Source organism: Rhinolophus sinicus, chromosome 4, assembly GCF_057876585.1.
Source record: "Rhinolophus sinicus isolate RSI-liver-muscle chromosome 4, RSI-T2T, whole genome shotgun sequence".
Taxonomy (NCBI): domain Eukaryota; kingdom Metazoa; phylum Chordata; class Mammalia; order Chiroptera; family Rhinolophidae; genus Rhinolophus; species Rhinolophus sinicus.
The window spans coordinates 75,128,736-75,147,017 of NC_142504.1; the positions used below are offsets into that span (position 1 = coordinate 75,128,736).

Consider the following 18,282-nt stretch of genomic DNA (forward strand, 5'->3'; position numbering starts at 1 on the left):
CACGCTTTCTCTACCGTCTCTCCCTTCATCTCCCTGATGTCATCCTGCTCTCTCCCAGAAGCCTACACTCAGGACCTTCCCAGGCCTGCTCTCCTACCACCTAAAGGGCCAGCATTCCTCACTTCCTCCCACCAAACTCTCAATGTGTCTGACTTCAGTGAGGTAATAGAAAGAAAGCAATAGAACCCAAAGTATTCATTCTCATATCAGTTTTTCAAGGTTAGTCATATTTTAAAAGTAGAGCTTATTTATCCATATAAATTCCTACTAGATGAAATATGGATTTCAGCCTGTGTGCCCAAGAAAATTAAAGAATTCCAGTACTATGGGAAAAGAGGGATATTATTGTCACTTCGTGAAGAAGGCTGTTATGCCCATAATGCAAGGAGATTTGCTGCTGGACTCCTCACAGCATCTAAAAGATGCTGTAAGGATGATGGGTGAGTCACACTCCTTGATCCCTGAGTGATTTGATCATCATGACTTGATTCCCTATTTCTAGATTGACAAGAGTGCAATAAATTATAGGTATATATCATGCAGATAATATTTCAAATGTCATACCAAAATGCTGCCTGGAAACTGATATTCAAATAAATGGTGAAACAATTCTAACTTAGCTAGAAATACAGCTGTGATCTCTAAATGAGAGTCTGTTACTCACAGTCTTCCTAGCTCTACATACTTATTCTTTTTAAGACCTCTTCTTGCTTTCCATTTCCACCGCTTCATATATACATATATAACCGCAAAGTGAAAACAAAGCAGGAACTATATTTATGATCATCAGTGGTCTGGTGCCTGTTAATAGAGGTCTAAACCTTGATGATCCAATCTCTGGCACAGTGTGGGACTACAATGTCCAACCAATTTTTATTAGGCTTCTATTAAGTGTCAGTCATTGAGATCCACTCAGAATTACTGCTGTATCTGTATCTCAGTTCTTTCATCCCAGGAGGGATATGCTGGCATTGACCTAAATGCTTTTGATCAGGCCCTTTGACCCCGGTATCATACAGCCTGGTCATAGAACAAATAGGAAAGTCAACACATGTCTATATGTTTAGAACATGAATCCAGAATATAAGATAAGTAAAGATGGGCAGGATTTAGTATTCACAAAGAAGAACCATTTTTAAGAGAAATGTTTCTAAATTCCATAATTCACATTTTTAAGCAAGTGGAAATCAAGTAGTGGTATTGGAAAAACAAGAGCATATTACGAATCAAGATGCCTGATCTCTGCACGGTAGACCTGAAGCTGAACAATAATGAATGCCAACTGCGATTTTATACATATATATATATATATATATATATATATATATATATATATATATATGTATATGTGTATATATATGTGTGTGTGTGTGTGTATGTGTATAAATATGTATGTATATGGTTACAGGAAGCGGAGTACAGCATTAGGAATAGAGACAGTGGAAATGTAATGGCTGTGTGCGATGTCAGAGGGATAGTGGATGACGGGAGGGGGGTTCACACAGTGTGAGGGATATAAATGATAAACGTCTAAGTATTGCTTTGTCTTGTGCACCTGAAACTAATAAATTTTTTTTTTTAAAAGAAAGAAAGAAATGTTTTCTAGCCAAATACTCACCCCCATTGTCTCCAGAAAACTCCCAGACTTTTCCCTCTGAACCTGGATCTCCAAATTACTGCCTTATGTCAATTGTTTACAAAATTCAGCTCCATTCATTCTTTATTTAATTATTAATAGTATCTAGAGTGCCCAGTACAATACCTGGCAAGTATCTATTGAGCAGGCACTCAATAAATATTTGTTGCATGAAGGAATGAACTGTTGAAATCTGTGACTCATACTTTAGTTAGCAAAAATGCAAATGGTGTTTTTAATTAATTCACAACATATGGTATTGATTCTAAATGTGTTTTATTAAACTATAAGCAAGCACTGAGATACTGAGGCTACAAAGGTAATTCTGCTACCAGAATATAATTATAGTAATGCTTTACTAAACTTGTTTGTTAAACACAGACTATCAAATATGCCATAATCAGCCCTTCATTAAGTTGTACAAGAATTTTTTAAATGTTTAAGCTACCAGATTTCTCTTTCCTCAGTAGCAGTGAGGAAGTACTTCCCTTGAACCCAGGCAAGAGGGGCCTTATCCTGGATCCCCTCTATAGCTGCATTCCCCACCCCATGCCCATGGGGGAGTCCTTAGGGCCAAAGGGACATGTACACCCGGAGCCTACACCCTTTCTCCTGGACCACATTCTGAGTATCTAGGATCCCAGGGTTCACAAGTCAAACAAGCCTACTTCCAGAACCTGTACAACATAGGCTTCCAGGGTCCCTCTGCCAGAAGCTGGGCCATATTTAGAGTGCTCACCCCTCAGCCTGGGGGTGGGTGTACACAGTAGGGAAGGAGGCCCACACAAGTGCACGAAGGATAAAGCCACAGATGGGGAGAGGGGGCTGATCTCAGGCCAAGGACCAGGGTTTGCTCTCCCTATGTTACCATTTTCCAGCACAGACCACTAAGGAGACCAAGAATTCTAATTCAAAACTGCCTTCCAAAATTACTGGAAAAACATGATCAAGATATTGGTTAAATTTGGAGGGTGAAATTGTGAGTGATGTTTTTCTATGCGTTTTTTTGTTTATGTGTTTGACTTCAGTTTTCATGTCTGTAAAATGGAGATGATAATAAGACATCGCTTATCAAATTGTTACAGATTAAATGAGATAATGCATGTAAATCTTTAAGCACAGTACCTGACATAGGATAAATGCTCAATAAAATAATTTTAACCACAATTATTATTACGCACATGTAATAATTTTGCAGCTAGAAACACAGGCAATAATAAATGATATTTCAAAATCCTGTTTAAAAAAAAAAAAAGCTGATTTTCAGGTTGCCATGAAGATGTGTGTCACGATGGAAAGTAACAGCAGTTAGAGTTTAGTAGCTTGATATACAACTTTTCAGAGTTTAGAGATATGGTTTGTGGACCTCTATTTATCCTTCTGCCCCTGGATTCGCAAATGTTCGAAGTGCTTTCTTCAAATTCTTTTCTTGAACTTCAAGTATCCAAATATACTGAATACACTTAATGAAATATCACAAGTGAGAATCAGTCATTTAAACCTCTGAGATTCCCTACGTTCTCAAACTTAACAACAGAAGTATTTAGTCCAGAAGAATAGGTTCTCTTGAGGCAGCCTATGAACACCAACGAAGTTCATCTCTGGCAGTAATAATATTCACAAATAATAATAAAGTTTATTGAGCATTTAGCGTATGCTGGGTACAGCACCAAGTAATTTACATACATTATTCCTTTCAATCTTCAAAACCTTCTAGAGTAGGTACTAATATTATTTTATTTTACAGATAGGGAAACTAAGATATAGAGAAGTTCAATGATGTGTCCAAGTTTCCACAGCCAGCAAGGACAACATTTTGGGGAGGCTGGCCTCAGCAGCCAGTGGAGTACCCGCTCTCTGCCATTTACTCCACTTCCTCCAGTATCACAATCCTCTCTTAGTCTCTGCCTGCCCTCCTCCTTACACCCTCTCATCCTCACCTTTGCCCACCCAGGCCTCAGGTTTCAGACCTCCAACCTCAGGTTTCTAGCTATAATTGCTTATTTTGTTGAACATTTTGGGGGACTGATGCCTTGCAACACATACACAGACAAGGAAAGATACTCTGAAGTGAGGGTGCCCTGGAATCAGGCAGGCTATGCCCTGTGAAGGCAGGAACTGGAACTGAGTCATGGAGGTTCCCAAAGGAGTGGTGGGAAGTTGTATGGAGCTCCCTGTGCCAGGAATGTGCCGTGAGTGAATCTCTCCTGCACCTTGAAAAGGAAGCAACAGAAAAGAACAGAACTGAGAAAGTGTACAGACACGAGCACCAAGGCTGAAGCAGAAGAAAAGGGCATCCAAACTGAAGGATGGTCTCGGGCAGGGGGCACAGTTTGGGTCTGACATAAAAATTAGTAAAATTTACTTTTCTTCACCAGATTCCAAACCAAATCCACTCTTGTTTGTGTGTTTCATTCAACTAAATTTATGTTTAAAACAATAGAACTTAACCTATGTGTTCTTGAAATACAGAAGTGTGGCGGGGGGGGGGTTATAAATTTCCCCAAAATTGTTGTGTTTTGATGACCATTCATGAGCCCAAGAAAGCGGCAAAATGTTCTCAGAAGCATGTCATTGGATGAAATCATTTGGCAAGGATCTCCCTTTTTCTCTTTTCTTTCCTCCTCAAATGCACTGACTGAATATGCTTACTTTGGGGCATTATATTGAGGAGTAATCACACATCTTCCCTCTATAGAGAAAAAGAGATGAAAATATTTCATTTTCAGTCCACATTTCAGTTCAACCTCACCCTTCTTCCTGTACAAAAGCATGTAGGGCACTCAAAAACTCTTAGTTGCTCTTGTTTCTGTTACCACGACAACAGACATCTGCTCTGAATGGACAGGAAGGATGGGGAAATAAGTATGTTTCAACCTACTTGAGAAATACTTCATTGTCGATAGCACTATGCTTCCAATGTTACTGGCTAGTAAGCATATGAAGTGGTTAATGGAAGTGCCTTCAGGAAACTGATTCTTTCCAGGATCTAAGCTATGTGGCTAAGAGACAGCACATTCAATCCAATTCTTCTACCAGATAGAAGGCAGCAGGTGGGGCTCTCAGGGAGCCCTCCATGAACTCTCAACAGAAGCCAGAACACACAAGGCCTGTAGTTGTGCATGGGCTTAGACATGTACATGGCCTACCTCAGGCACAGTCACTGTCAAGCCTTGTTGGAGACAAAGCCAAGAACCCCTTGTAGAGTCTGAATCCATGGTTATAGCTCAAAGAGAAAATAACAAAGCTCCTCTCCCAGCCATTCTCACAACAATTGTATTTTATACCGGATCCCATTCGATATTTTTTAGTCCTGTTATATGCTAGATCCTCCATATAATTATTAGATCTAGTCATCTTAACATCTTTTTGAAATAGGTGCAATTATCCCCACTTTTACCACAAAAGAACAATGCTCAAAGAAGTTAAATAACATGTCCAGGTTCACATAGCCATCAAGAAAAATCTAATTTTCAAATTCACTTAAGAAAAAGGAGGAGCCCAACTGTTGCCTGCTGCAACAGTGCAGAAAGCAGGGGAATGCTGAGCTCACTCACCACTCATTGAGTCACAACCCACTAATCATTAGTGAGCCAACAGCTTGGTCTTTGCTCCCATGTAGCCTGTATACTGCGGCATTCAGACCATAGACAAGTAAAAATATATATAATTACAAATCACAATAAGCGTTGTTAAGGAAATGATGCCCTAAAAAGAATTGTATCCTCATCCTTATGAAACAGTCTGCCCTCTGGAACCCTCTCCTTACAAAGCAAAGACAGAGCCTTCATCCACAGGCCTGAGATGAGGTGCTCAGTTTTGCACAGTGACTGAGAACATGAACTTGCTCTCTCTTCCCTGACAGGGGTTTTTCCAAATTGAACTTTGAGAGGAGCTGAGCCCTTGCAAAGTTGAAGGGGTGGAGTGCACACTGCATACTGTTAGGCTGCTAAGTCCAGGAACTTTGTTTCCAGCAGGCTCCATACATATCAGGTTGGGTGGTGATGGTGGTGGTGGCTTTTCCCTTTGTGTGCTGGGGGAATGGAGAATGGCTGATCTGAGAACAGACTCCTGAAAACCCCTTCCTCCCTCCTCCTTGCCATATTGTCTTCAACATCAGGAGGGCCACCTCTGCCTTGACAAATGCCAGAAACCTAGGTTCCCACCTTCTTGAAAGGGATCCATCCCCTTTGGCTAAGATCAATGTCACAACTTGGAAGGAAATGGGGATGGGGTGGGCCCAGCTCTGCTACAACCTAATTGTGTGACTTGGGACAAGCATCTTAAAATTCTACTGAATGGGACAAGATATTTGCCAATGATACATCTGATAAGGGGTTAATATCCAAAATTTATTTTTTAAAAAACTCATACAACTCAACACCAATAAAACAAACAACTCAATTAAAAAATGGGCAGAGGACATGAAGACATTTCTCTAAAGAGGATATACAGATGGCCAACAGACATATGAAAAGATGTTCAACGTCAATAATCATTAGAGAAATGCAAATAAAAACCACAATGAGATACCACTTCACGCCTGTCTGAATGGCTATCATTAATAAATCAACAAACAAGTGCTGGCGAGGATGTAGAGAAAAGGTAACACTCATGTACTGTTGATGGGATTGCAAATCAGTGCAGCCACTGTGGAAAATAGTATGGAGGTTCCTCAAAAAATTAAAAATAGAACAACCTTATGATCCAGCAATTCCACTCCTGGGTATTTATCCAAATATATCCAAAACACTAATTTAAAAAAATATATGTGCCCCTATGTTTATTACAGCAGTATTCACAATAGCCAAGATATGGAAACAACCAAAATGTCCATTGATAGATGATTGGATAAGGAAACTGGGGTGCATTTGTACAATGGAGTATTACTTGGCTGTAAAAAAAGAATGAAATCTTACCATTTGCAACAACATGGATGGACTTAGAGGGTATTATGCTAAGTGAAATAAGTTAGACTGAGAAAGACAAATACCATATGATCTCACTTATATGTGGAATCTAAAGAACAGAATAAATGAACAAACAAAACAGAAATATACTCCGAGATATACAGAAAAAAAACTGATGGCTGCTAGATGGGAGGGGGGTAGGGATAGGGGAGAAGGTGAACAGACTAAAAAGTACAAATTGGTAGTCACAATATAGTCATGGGGATATGAAATATAGTACGGAGAATATAATCAATAATGTTGTAAAGATTATGTAGGGTGTCAGATGGGTAGTGGATTTATCAGGGGGATCACTTCATAGACTATGTAGATGCCTGACCACTGTGCTATACACCTGAAGCTGAAGTAGAATAATATTGAATGTCAACACACACACACACACACACACACACAGTGCCAAAAAAAAGGAAAAACGTTTTAAGAAAGGAAAAATCTGTATTAAAATTGTAATACTCAATATATACCAATAACAAAAGATGAATACAAGTCACATTTGACTTCTGCAATGACAAGAGGTGCTCAAAGTGGTTACCATCAGCGTCCAGACACTTCTGATTATGGCGAACTAGTGCTTGAGCAACATTGACCAACATGTCCACTTGTATACATTGTTTTGGCACCCCAGTATATACATAGTCACAGGATATAAAGTACAGCATAGGGAATATAGTTAATGGTATTGTAACAGTTATATGTGATGTCAGAGGGGTAGTAGATGGGGGAGTATCATTTTGTGAGGGGTGTAAATGTCTATTATGTAGATTTGTACACCTGAAACTAATAAAAAAATTAAAACTCTATGGGCCTCACCAAATGCAGAAATATGCGTAAAGAATGTAGCTGAACCTGAGATATAACTTAAATTTGAGTTTTCTCATCTGTTATTATTGTCCTTATTTCTCTCCTACCCTCACCCACAAGTCCTCCCAGACATTGCCAGCAATGGCAATGGGAAATGGCGGCCTCTAGAGATTATGGTACTAAAGCATGGAGAGTCAGGTCGACTGGTTGAAAACGTCTTTCTCCTCTGCTTGGGTGAAACCAGCTCCTTTCCCTCACCTGTTTTCTAGGTGATGATGTAGCAAATGCTGTCAATGACTTGCTCCCATGTCCTCGAATCCCTTCACCATTTTCATGCTCACTGGCTCTCACTGCATGGTCACTCCCAACTGCAAGCACCTGTGTCTCTCTTCTGGTGGCCTGCCCTCCATCTGTTTGAACCCAAATTGATGTCCCCTGGGGACAGCTTTCACCCATCTAAAAGGCTAGAGTTAACTGGCCTGAGAAGTTGCTTAAAACCATAGTTAGAAATAAAATACTTGGGTGAGAAATGTTTCCGTCTTAGCAAGGCATGACACACAAGCTTTTGTATTCTCTGAGAATTTGAGAGAGAGTAGCGGCAAGCATTTTTCTCCTTCATTATGAAAGATGGATAACTATTAGAATTGAGAAGTGTGAACACAGTCATGCATTTTGGAACCAGATGCACCTTCTGGGCAGCCATCAGTCCTGAGTTAGAGTTATCAAACTTTCCATTGTTGCTGGTTGCCAAATGAAATGTTTCCTAAACAAAATTCAGAATGTGCCAGAACAAGCAATGCTTTCTTAGTTGCTCAAAATTACAAAGTAATTGTAACCTTTTAAATGAAATACAATTAAGTAGGAGTGAAACGTTCATCATTTGAATATTTAATGGAATTTATCTAAGAGAATCTCTTTATCTTTAGAGTTTAATTAGTTGTAGTAGATACAACTTGTAGATATGCAACAACTCTTTCAGGGTGGCTGTCAATTAGATTAAAATGTAGCTAGGTTTTTATTTGAGAATAAAAAATAAGGAGGTCTAATTAGAAATAATTTTCGATGTCAGCTTCCTTTATCATGACTTTTACTACATGGCCTTAGGTATAAAATTTCTGATATTATGGTCATAGCATTCAGAATTTAGAGGCCATCTAGTCTAATTTTTTCTTTCTAGTATTCTCCATTTCCTGTTTTTCCACACTGGATATATATATATAATACATATTTACATATATGTATACATGGTTATGCATATCTATATACACTTTGTATATAAATATATGTGAATGTATCTGTAAATATACAAAGAGAGAGAACCAGGTAATAATCTCAGTATAGACAGTCCAGGTTTCCAGAACCCCCTCAGAGAGAAGAGTGGGCTCTGAATTAAAGATATCTCCCCAAGGCTTCCACAGGACCGAGGTCAAACAAAGTTATTGCAGTTGGCGTGTTCTCCGGCTGGTAAAGACAGAACTAGTTTGTGCCTCCTCCTGAATATGCATAGATTCATTCTTTCTTTCAACAAATAGTTATTTAGCCCCTACTATGTGCCAAGCACTGTGTTATCCAGAGGATATGTCATTGAGAAAGATTAACACAGGCTATGCCCTAAAGAGGTTAATACCTAAACTGTGATAAGGAGAGACATTTACCAGTAGTCTAAGGAAGCTGCAACTTCAGACTGTGTTTCAAGCCTGCACCTATTTTTTTTCATATTTTTGTATTCTTCTCTTAAATGTTCTCCCCCCGCAAAAAAAGTACAAGCTTTGGGTTCCACAAAACCTGGCCGCACTTTTGTTGATGAGTTCTGTGAAGACCAGATGTCTATGATGACACCTGTCACACTTCATTACACACATTGATTTTCTTTTATTTTTTTAAATTAAAGTTTACAGGGGTCACAATGGTTTGTAAAGTTACATAGGTTTCAAGTGTACAATTCTGTAATACATCATCTATATATCACATTGTATGTTCACCATCCAGAATCAGTTATCTTTCCATCATCATATATTTGATCCCATTAACCCGCATCAACCACCCCCACCCCCTTACCCTCTGGTAACCATTAAACTATTGTCTATGTCTATGAGTTTTTGTTTCTTTGTTTATCTTTGTTCCTTTGTTGCTTTCAGTTTTATATTCCACATATCAGTGAAATCATATATTTCTTGACTTTTTCTGTCTGACTTATTTCACGTAGCATAATAATCTCAAGATCCATTCACAAATGGCACTATTTCATCTTTTCTTACAGCAGAATAGTATTCTACTGTGTATATATACCACATCTTCTTTATCCAATCTTCTATCAAAAGACACTTTGGTTGTTTCCATGTCTTGGCTACTGTAAATAAAGCTGCAATGAACATCAGAGCACATATATCTTTACAGATAAATGTTTTCAGATATTTTGGGTATATACCCAGGAGAGGGATTGCTGGGTCATATGGTAATTCTGTTCTTAATTTTTTGAGGAACCTCCACACTGCCATCCACAGTGGCTGCATTCCCACCAATAGTGTATGAGGGTTCCTTTTTCTCCACAGTCTCTCCAACACTTGATACTATTTGTCTTGTTGATGATAGCCATTCTGACTGGGGTGAGGTGATATCTCATTGTGGTTCTTATTTGCATTTCTCTGATGATTAGTGATGTTGAGCATCTTTTCATATGTCTATTGGCCATCTGTATATCCTCTTTGGAGAAATGTCTATTCACGTCCTCTGCCCATTTTTTAATTGGGTTGTTTGCTTTTAGTTGTTGAGATGTACGAGTTCTTTATATAGTTTGGATATTAGCCCCTTATCGGAGGTGTTGTTTGCAAAAATCTTCTCCCATTCGGTTGGTTGCCTCTTTATTTTGTCAGTGGTTTCTTTTGCTGTGCAGAAGCTTTTTAGTTTGATACAGTCCCATCCGTTTATTTTAGCTTTTCTTCCCTTGCCTTTGAGGTCAAATTCATAAAACGTTCTTTGAACCCAAGGTCCATAAGTTTAGTACCTATGTTTTCTTCTATGCAGTTTATTGTGTCAGGTCTAATTTTTAGGTCTTTGATCCATTTTGAGTTAATTTTGGTACATGGTGACAGATAGCAGTCTAGTTTCATTATGTCTTTCCCTAAAACCCTGAGCCACTTCACATTACAGAGATTTCTAGTTTATCTTTGCATCTCTGATATTCAATGCAAATGTGTTAACTTTAGTTAACTTTCAGTTATCTATATACTAAACAATCAATGGTTTTATGTTTTACAATACCATTTCTTCCTTGTTTTGGTTTCCCTCAGTAAAGGTCCTTTTGAAAATTCTAATCTGACCAAGCTGGAACAAGTGAGTTGTCCAGACCAGAAGGAAAAAAGAGCCTTTTTCATGGCCAGGTAGGGTAATGGTAGCAGCAGTCCCAAGAAGAAAATCAATGAAGTTTGGAGTTGCTGAGTCAATTAGGAAAGTGAACTTCCTGGAACAAATGGTCTTCTTTGATCAATGATTCTTAAATTTTACAATGCTCACCTAAGAGCTTATGAAACACAGATGGTTGGGCCTCATCTCCGAAAGTTCTGATTTTATAAGTCTCAGGTGGGAACGAGGATTTTGCATTCCTAACATGTTCCAGACGATGCTAATGCTGCTGGTCTGGGGACCACATTTTGCCCTAGGCTATTGATGCCAAATTTTGGCTGGGACATTGAAATCACCTGGAGAGCTTTAAAAATGCTGATGTCTGGGTTCTCCCCGACCCCAATATTCTGCTTAATTGGGTTAGATCACAGTCTGGGCATTACAATTTTTAGAAGTGCAGTCAAGATTGCAAACCACTGCCCTACACCATGGTGCACAAGGCATGTGAAAAAGTATGCAGATCACAAGTCTTGATCTACTCTTCAGCTTACTAGAAGCAAGAGTATCTGAATCCTCATCTTTGGAAAATCTTAAGAATCAGAGAGGAATTTTAAAGAATCTTAAAAGTTCATGAACTCCGGACACCCTCCCTCTGCAATATTCACCCAGCCTCCCTTGGAACAATCCCAGTTTAGAGACAATCTTTCTATATGTAAACAGCCCCAGCTACTAAAGTCCAAGAGACTCACTTAGGCCTGCTGCTCCACACACACCATGTTTCTAAGTCTTTGCAGGTGTTGCTATCTGGAACAGACACCCCTAGCCTGACCTACATAGGGCCCCATCTTCTCCCTCACACTTTCTAGATCTGGGTCTCCCAGCTCTTTAATTTCAGTCCCTCCTTCCAGTTCTTCACAGTAATGTTTGAAACTACACCTGTCTTATTTTGTCTCTTTCCCTGCATCACAATTACTTGTTTGCATTTCCATCTTCCTGACAGAATAATGGAGCTCCTTGAAGATAATTTCTCTCCCTTACAGCCCAAGTACCTGCTATTATTAAATGAAAGGTTTTTGAATGAATGTTGAACAACATATTATTCAGATCATTGACTTCTCTCTTTTAAGCAAAAGAATTTCTTATTCTTCCCAATTGTCTCTCCATTTCCATCTCCATCCCCACCTAATTGCTGGAGGCCTTTACCTTTATCATAATTTAAAGGTAAAAATCAACTTGGTAAAATCTCATACCATAAATTGCAAAACAACCAAACTGAGCTCAAATTATGTAAATGGTATCCCAAAATAGAACCTAAAACAGAGAGCTATATCAAGCAAGCTAATGGAATGAGGAAAATGGGAAGTTTGTTATTGCATTACAAATTCCTGATTTTACCTAAATGAATGATAAAAAAAAGAAAAGAAAAAAAAACAGTGTGAAACAGCAAAATGACTTCATGGTAAAACTCTAAGTTCCAGAAGATCCTAGCATCCCTTCTATTCTAAACTTAGCTCAGCCACTGGCCCACCATGTGAATGAGTCACTGCTCTTCCTTGACTTAAATCATCCCTCTTATAAAACTTGTTAAAGAAAGACGTCACTGTAAATTAGATATTGTAGCTAAGTTTAGCCATCCTTAGGACATAAATATTGTAACTTATGTGAGTTCAATTATTTTTGTTTCATGACTTATATTAGGGTATGTGCTTAAATATGTGTTGTTATACATACTGTAGCTAAAGACATACCTTCTGCATAGACACAGATTTTATAGCTAGATAGATATAGGTATATTATATTAATATAAATGCAAATATCCACAAAAAGTACCTTGCACAGAAACATCGTTGAGCTATTTTAAGAGGCAGTTTTACTGACAAATGTTCAGAATTTAGCTCTCCCACTTGCCCCTAGCCTGATCTCTATGAACTGACTGCTCTCCTCCCGGAGGCTGTGTATAAATGTGTAAATGTGCTTGTTGGGGGGGAAACAGGAAGTCCTGCCCTCCCCCATCCCTGGCTTCTCCTCAGGCAGTGCCATTCACACTTAGCCACATCGGCAAATGCCACATGGTATAAGCTGGGAACTTATGGGAGTCTCTACCAAAAATACTCCCCCACAGGCTTCTCACAGAACCCTGGGGTTCCAGTCATCACTAGCGTTACCTTCGTTTTTTGCAGGGCCTTCTCCAAGAGATCATGCATTTTACCTGGATCAGGATACTGTGTTATCTGGCAAAGGTTACCCATTTAAAATCTGAGTGACTGAAGAGATTAATTTATCTGATCAAACCACTACCCCCCATTTGAGATTGGGATCCTGACAGCATGAAGAAAAGGAAAGCTACATGCAGTGAGACCTGAGAAACCCTGAATCTTACTTGGGAGGAGGAAGTCAGAATCCTGGACAGCCCAGCAGCCCCACCAGGGTCTAGACACAGGGATCTAGTAGCAGAGGGCAGTAATAGGGACACCAAAAGCCAGGTAAGTATGAGCAAAAGGCTAACTCAGGCTAGTGACCAAGACTGCCTTCTGCATGGGAATTTACTGTTTACAGAGAACTTTGTCATTTAATATGAGTCTCATAAAATCCAATGAATTATGTATTGTTATTTTTTATCCTCAGCTTTTAGAAAAATAATGTGAGATTCAGAAAATCTGAGTGGCTTACCCAAGGTTACTCAACTAGTAAGTGGCAGAACTGGGCTGCAAACCATGGTCATCAAAATCCAGCAAGTCTTTTTACACCTTTCTGCCTAGGTGTGTAAGGCCAAGCAGTGGCTATGCCAAATGATTCTGTCCCTTCCAATACACACAGATGTGGTTATACTCCACTATTGGGTTTCTTATAGTGTGGCCAGAACTGACCCACGCTCTCTGGCAATAGTCAATAGGCTGCTCATGTCAGGCGAACCAGTATATATACCCTAAAACATTGGGTCAAATGGCTAAAGGAGAAACTTAAGAGGGAGGCAGATATTAAGATAAGTAAGGAAGGTATCCTCACCCGTCTAATCCAGGAGAGTACAAAATCCTGTGGGTGAAAGGAAGATCTGAGACCACAGACTATAGGTTCCAGGAGAGACCTTGAGGGTATAGGCCCAACTTCAACTATCCAACCCATGTGGTCATCTACCCTGTCCATAAATAGTGAAAAAACAAACAAACAAACAAAAAACATTCTTCAGTTTCCTTAAGAGACCCATTCTTATGTTCAGTCACCCTTCCTATAAAAAAGTGTTCTTTTGTATCTAAATTAAATGTTTCCCATTAGCTTTCTTAGGCCTGTTCAAGAAGAGATCATCAGTGCCATTTAAATAATATAGTTAATATTTTAAAGCCTACTACGCCTCTCTTCAATATTTCTTCTCCAGTAAAACAGCCGCATGTCCTTTGAGATCTCTTCATAAAGCAGAAGTCTTATTTTTCATGCCTTTAATCATTCCATTGCTCATCTGTGGTCCCTTTCCAATTTTATCACATGCACCTTAAGATGTGAAAACCAAAACACAGTGCACTGGAGGCAATACTCTAAGGAACAGACCAATAAAAGACTGGTTTCCTAGCTCCTGAAAAAAAGATCACACAATAAAAGCCAGGGTCATGTTCATGCCCAAATATCCCTAATAAATCACAGCACTGCCTTGCTGATTCGTCGGACAGGAGCTCCTTCACAGCCACTCCCCTGGTGCCCTGCCCTCCCTCCTCAGCTGTATCCTGCAGTCCCTGTTGAGTGTTCCTGCACATAACCCTATCCTGATGCAAACTGAGCAGCACTTCTAGAGAGGAGAAACCCACAGCAGCTCACACCTTAAAAATATGATAAGAGTAGCCACTTCTCATTATCACAGATGACTGGAGAGTCACAGATTTTTAAAACAAAAGGAATGTTCAGTCTAGCACCACAATAGGAAAAAAGGAATTCACAATACATGTAGATGCTCAATGAAGCCTCTACAGGTACAAATAGCCTAAGAACATTTGTAAGTGATTTATACATTTAGGTCTGTCTATATCAAAGGAAGCATTATCCTTATTCACCAGCTCACAGGTCTGATCAGCAAAGAGACTGAAACTGAGAAAGCCAGAAGTACCTGAAGCTTGTTAGAAAAATGTATCACAGCAAGGCCAGCAATCACTTAGCAGGTTTTCTCTCGTTTTCCCTTTTCATCTGCATATTAAACCAAGCTATTTGTGCCTCACAAAGGGAAACTGTTGCAACCTGAACTTTCCCATTTTTCTCCCTGAAGCAAAACAAGATATGTAAGTAAAAGCCCCAGAAATGTTCTAATCAAGCATGAGAACTAAATCCCCAACAACTAAGATTAAGGCAAACAAGATAATGGATTCCAGAATCAGCAGTCTGCTAATGTTGCTAGCTGCATTGCCAGCACACATAACTCAATCCTTTGCTCTTAATAGAGATGTCTTCATATCTGAATGCCCCAGGCCTCTCTGCCTGGAGGGGCAGAGGCCCTGCTGGCAAATATTTACTCAGTTTCAGAGCATCCTTTCCAGAGTGGTATTTTTCTTTACTGATGGAATACAGCCCTGTGGGGGCCAGTGAAGTAACACCATGTGCCACTGACCCTCCCAGAGCATCCAGCATGGACCCTAGGCCATCTCACATTCCCCTAGAATGAGTTTAGTTCTCTGGAATGCTAACTTGTTTCCTGCATTGCCATCTGGGTAACCTAAGATGGTCATTTCAATAGAGAGGATCCTGAAAAACCAGTAAAATTATCCTATTATATTTACTTAACAGTTGAACGGTGTCTATTCCAAAAGAACATATATGGTCATTTATTAGTAATATTTAGACTGATTAAAACACAATGAAGATAAGAGATATTTGCACTCCCTTGTTCAGTGCAGCATTTTTCAAAATAGCCAAGAGGTGGAAACAATCTAAATGTACACTGACAGATAAACAGATAAAGAAAGTGCAGTATATAGATACAATGGAATATTATTCAGCCATAAAAAAGGAAATGCTGTCAGATATTACAACATGGATGAAACGTGAGGATATTGTACTAAGTGAATAAGCCAGTCACAGAAGGAAAAATACCATATGATTCCACTTATATGAAGTATCTAAAGTAGTCAAACTCACCAAAGCAGAGAGTAGAAGGGTGGTTGCCAGGGGTTGGCAGCAGGGGCAAATGAGGAGTTACTATTCAATGAGTATAAAATTTCAGACATGCAAGGCGAAAAAGTTCTAGAGATCTGCTATACAACATTGTGCTTGCAGTAAGCTATGCTATACTGTACACTTAAAAATTTGAGGGTAGATCTCATATTATGTGCTTTTTAACACAATAAAAATTCTCCTCTATGTACTTGACTGCAAATGGCACACTGAATTGGCATTATAATTATGTTCATGTCAAAACATACACACCAAGGATAGAGCATTTAAGAACAAATAGAGTGGTGACAGAGACCTGGCTGCGTGAAAGGTACCCCTAGATCTCTCCCTTGAAGTTACAAGTTGAACAGTTATAATTCAATGTTGAAAAAGATTACCTATGCAACATACAAATATACCTGAGAGATCCGCACATCAAAACACCTGAAGGTAGGTGAATCGGGTGAACAGGAGAGGAGGGGAGGGAGAAGTGCAGACAGGGGGTGCAAAATGCAGCCCAGAGCTCACTGTGGTCCCAGGAGAGGGGAGGGTTAAGGCTGCAGGTGCACACCTTGCTGCATCTACTACGAGGATAAAGACCGTTCTCAACAATCAGACTGCGGACATTTCAGAAAATGTGGACATCACTCTGCAGGGACGCACAGTTACTGTGAAGGGCCCCAGAGGCACCCTGCGGAGGGACTTCAATCACAACAATGTAGAACTCAGTCTCCTTGGAAATAAAAAGAAGAGGCTCTGGGTTGACACATGGTGGGGAAATAGGAAAAAACTGGCTACTCTTCGACTGTAGTCATGTACAGAACATGATCAAGGGTGTTACATTGGCCTTCTATTACAAGATGAAGTCTGTGTACACTCACTTCCCCATCAATGTTGTGATTCAGGAGAGTGAATCTTTTTGAAATCTGAAATTTCTTGGGTGAAAAATACACCTGCAGGGTTTGGAGGTCAGGTGTTGTCGTTCAGTGTCGCAAGCCCAGAAAGATCAAGTTAATTCTTGAAGGAAATGATACTGAACTTGTATCAAATTCAGCTGTTTTGATTCAACAAGCCACAACAGTTAAAAACAAGGATATCAGAAAATTCTTGGATGGTATCTATGTTTCTGAAAAAGGAACAGTTCATCAGGCTGAAGAATAAGATGTAAGTTGTCCAGCTACAGAAACACCAAGATGTTGAGTGATTTCTCTGACTTATTTGTGATATTTTAAAGATGCAATAAAAGTCGAATTGATTTGGGGTGGGTGGGGGGTGGAGGAGACTGCACGTGCACTCCCTGTGGCCCCAGCAATTCAGCCTGAGGGATCAGCATATAATATGCCTGAAGCCAGTGATCCAGGCAGAGACCTCGGGGCAAAAACTGAATACAAAAGTGCAACAACTACAGTCTAACAGCCCTAACTGCCAGGCAGAAAACAAAGCCATGGAGCATGGCTGCCTGCCCCCACCCTCCCAGAGCTCACCTCCTCCACACACTCACAGTGTTAGCAGTGGAATCCAGAAAAAAAATGGTAGCAGTGTCATATTAAAGAGCAGAATATCTATAGCCCTGAGAACTGGAGAAACAGTTCCTGAGTGGCAGACACACACTGCAGCTAAGTCCAGCAACAAGGAAGAAGCTATAGGGGCAAGGCAGCTATGATCTGGCAGTTGCCATTAGTTGGAGGAGAACAATGCCATAAATACCAGCTGCCTCTCCCAGGCCACCCTGCCCCCACCTTTCACAGCTGATCCCAGTGGGGGTACCCAGGGCTGCTGAGACATACAGCTCTACATCTGACTACAGGGGCAGCACTGGAATTTCAGGGGCTCAGAACCCCATCATCCACGCTATCCACCCACAGGGTGGTGCCCTGAGACTGAGGTGACCTGGTCACAGAGGAGAAGCCCACCTCCCCAGAAAATGTCCCACCACACAAGAAGCCACAACAGGAAAAGAGAAAATGAAATGCTCCCCACCAGAAAGCAAAAGAAAGACTTCTTTATATCTACCTGCTGCAAAATTCACTCCTGTAGATGCCCAGAAAGAAAAATAATCCATTAATTTCCATGAATAGCCAAGGCAACAAGTAAACTCAGAAAGAAAATGAAAAATCTCCAGAAAATTATTTTAAAGACATGGAAATATGTGATGTAAATGACAGAGAACTCAAGATTGCAGTTCTGAAAAATATCAACAAGATGCAAGAAAACTGAGATAGGCAGTTTAATAAACTCAGAAATAAAATCAACAAACTAAATGAATACTTCACCAAAGAGATTGAAATTTTAAAAAGGAACTAACTTGCAATTCTGGAGCTGAAGAACTCAGTAAAAGAAATGAAGAATGAATAAGCGAGATTAGGAAATAGAGTTGACCAGATGGAGGAAAGAATTAGTGAT

General features: G+C 39.7%; 1 pseudogene; it reads left to right on the forward strand.

Moving 5' to 3' along the window:
• The first annotated feature begins 379 nt into the window (after positions 1-379).
• LOC148758406 (large ribosomal subunit protein uL6 pseudogene) lies at positions 380-17,089 on the forward strand (annotated as a pseudogene).
• The last annotated feature ends 1,193 nt before the right edge of the window (positions 17,090-18,282 follow it).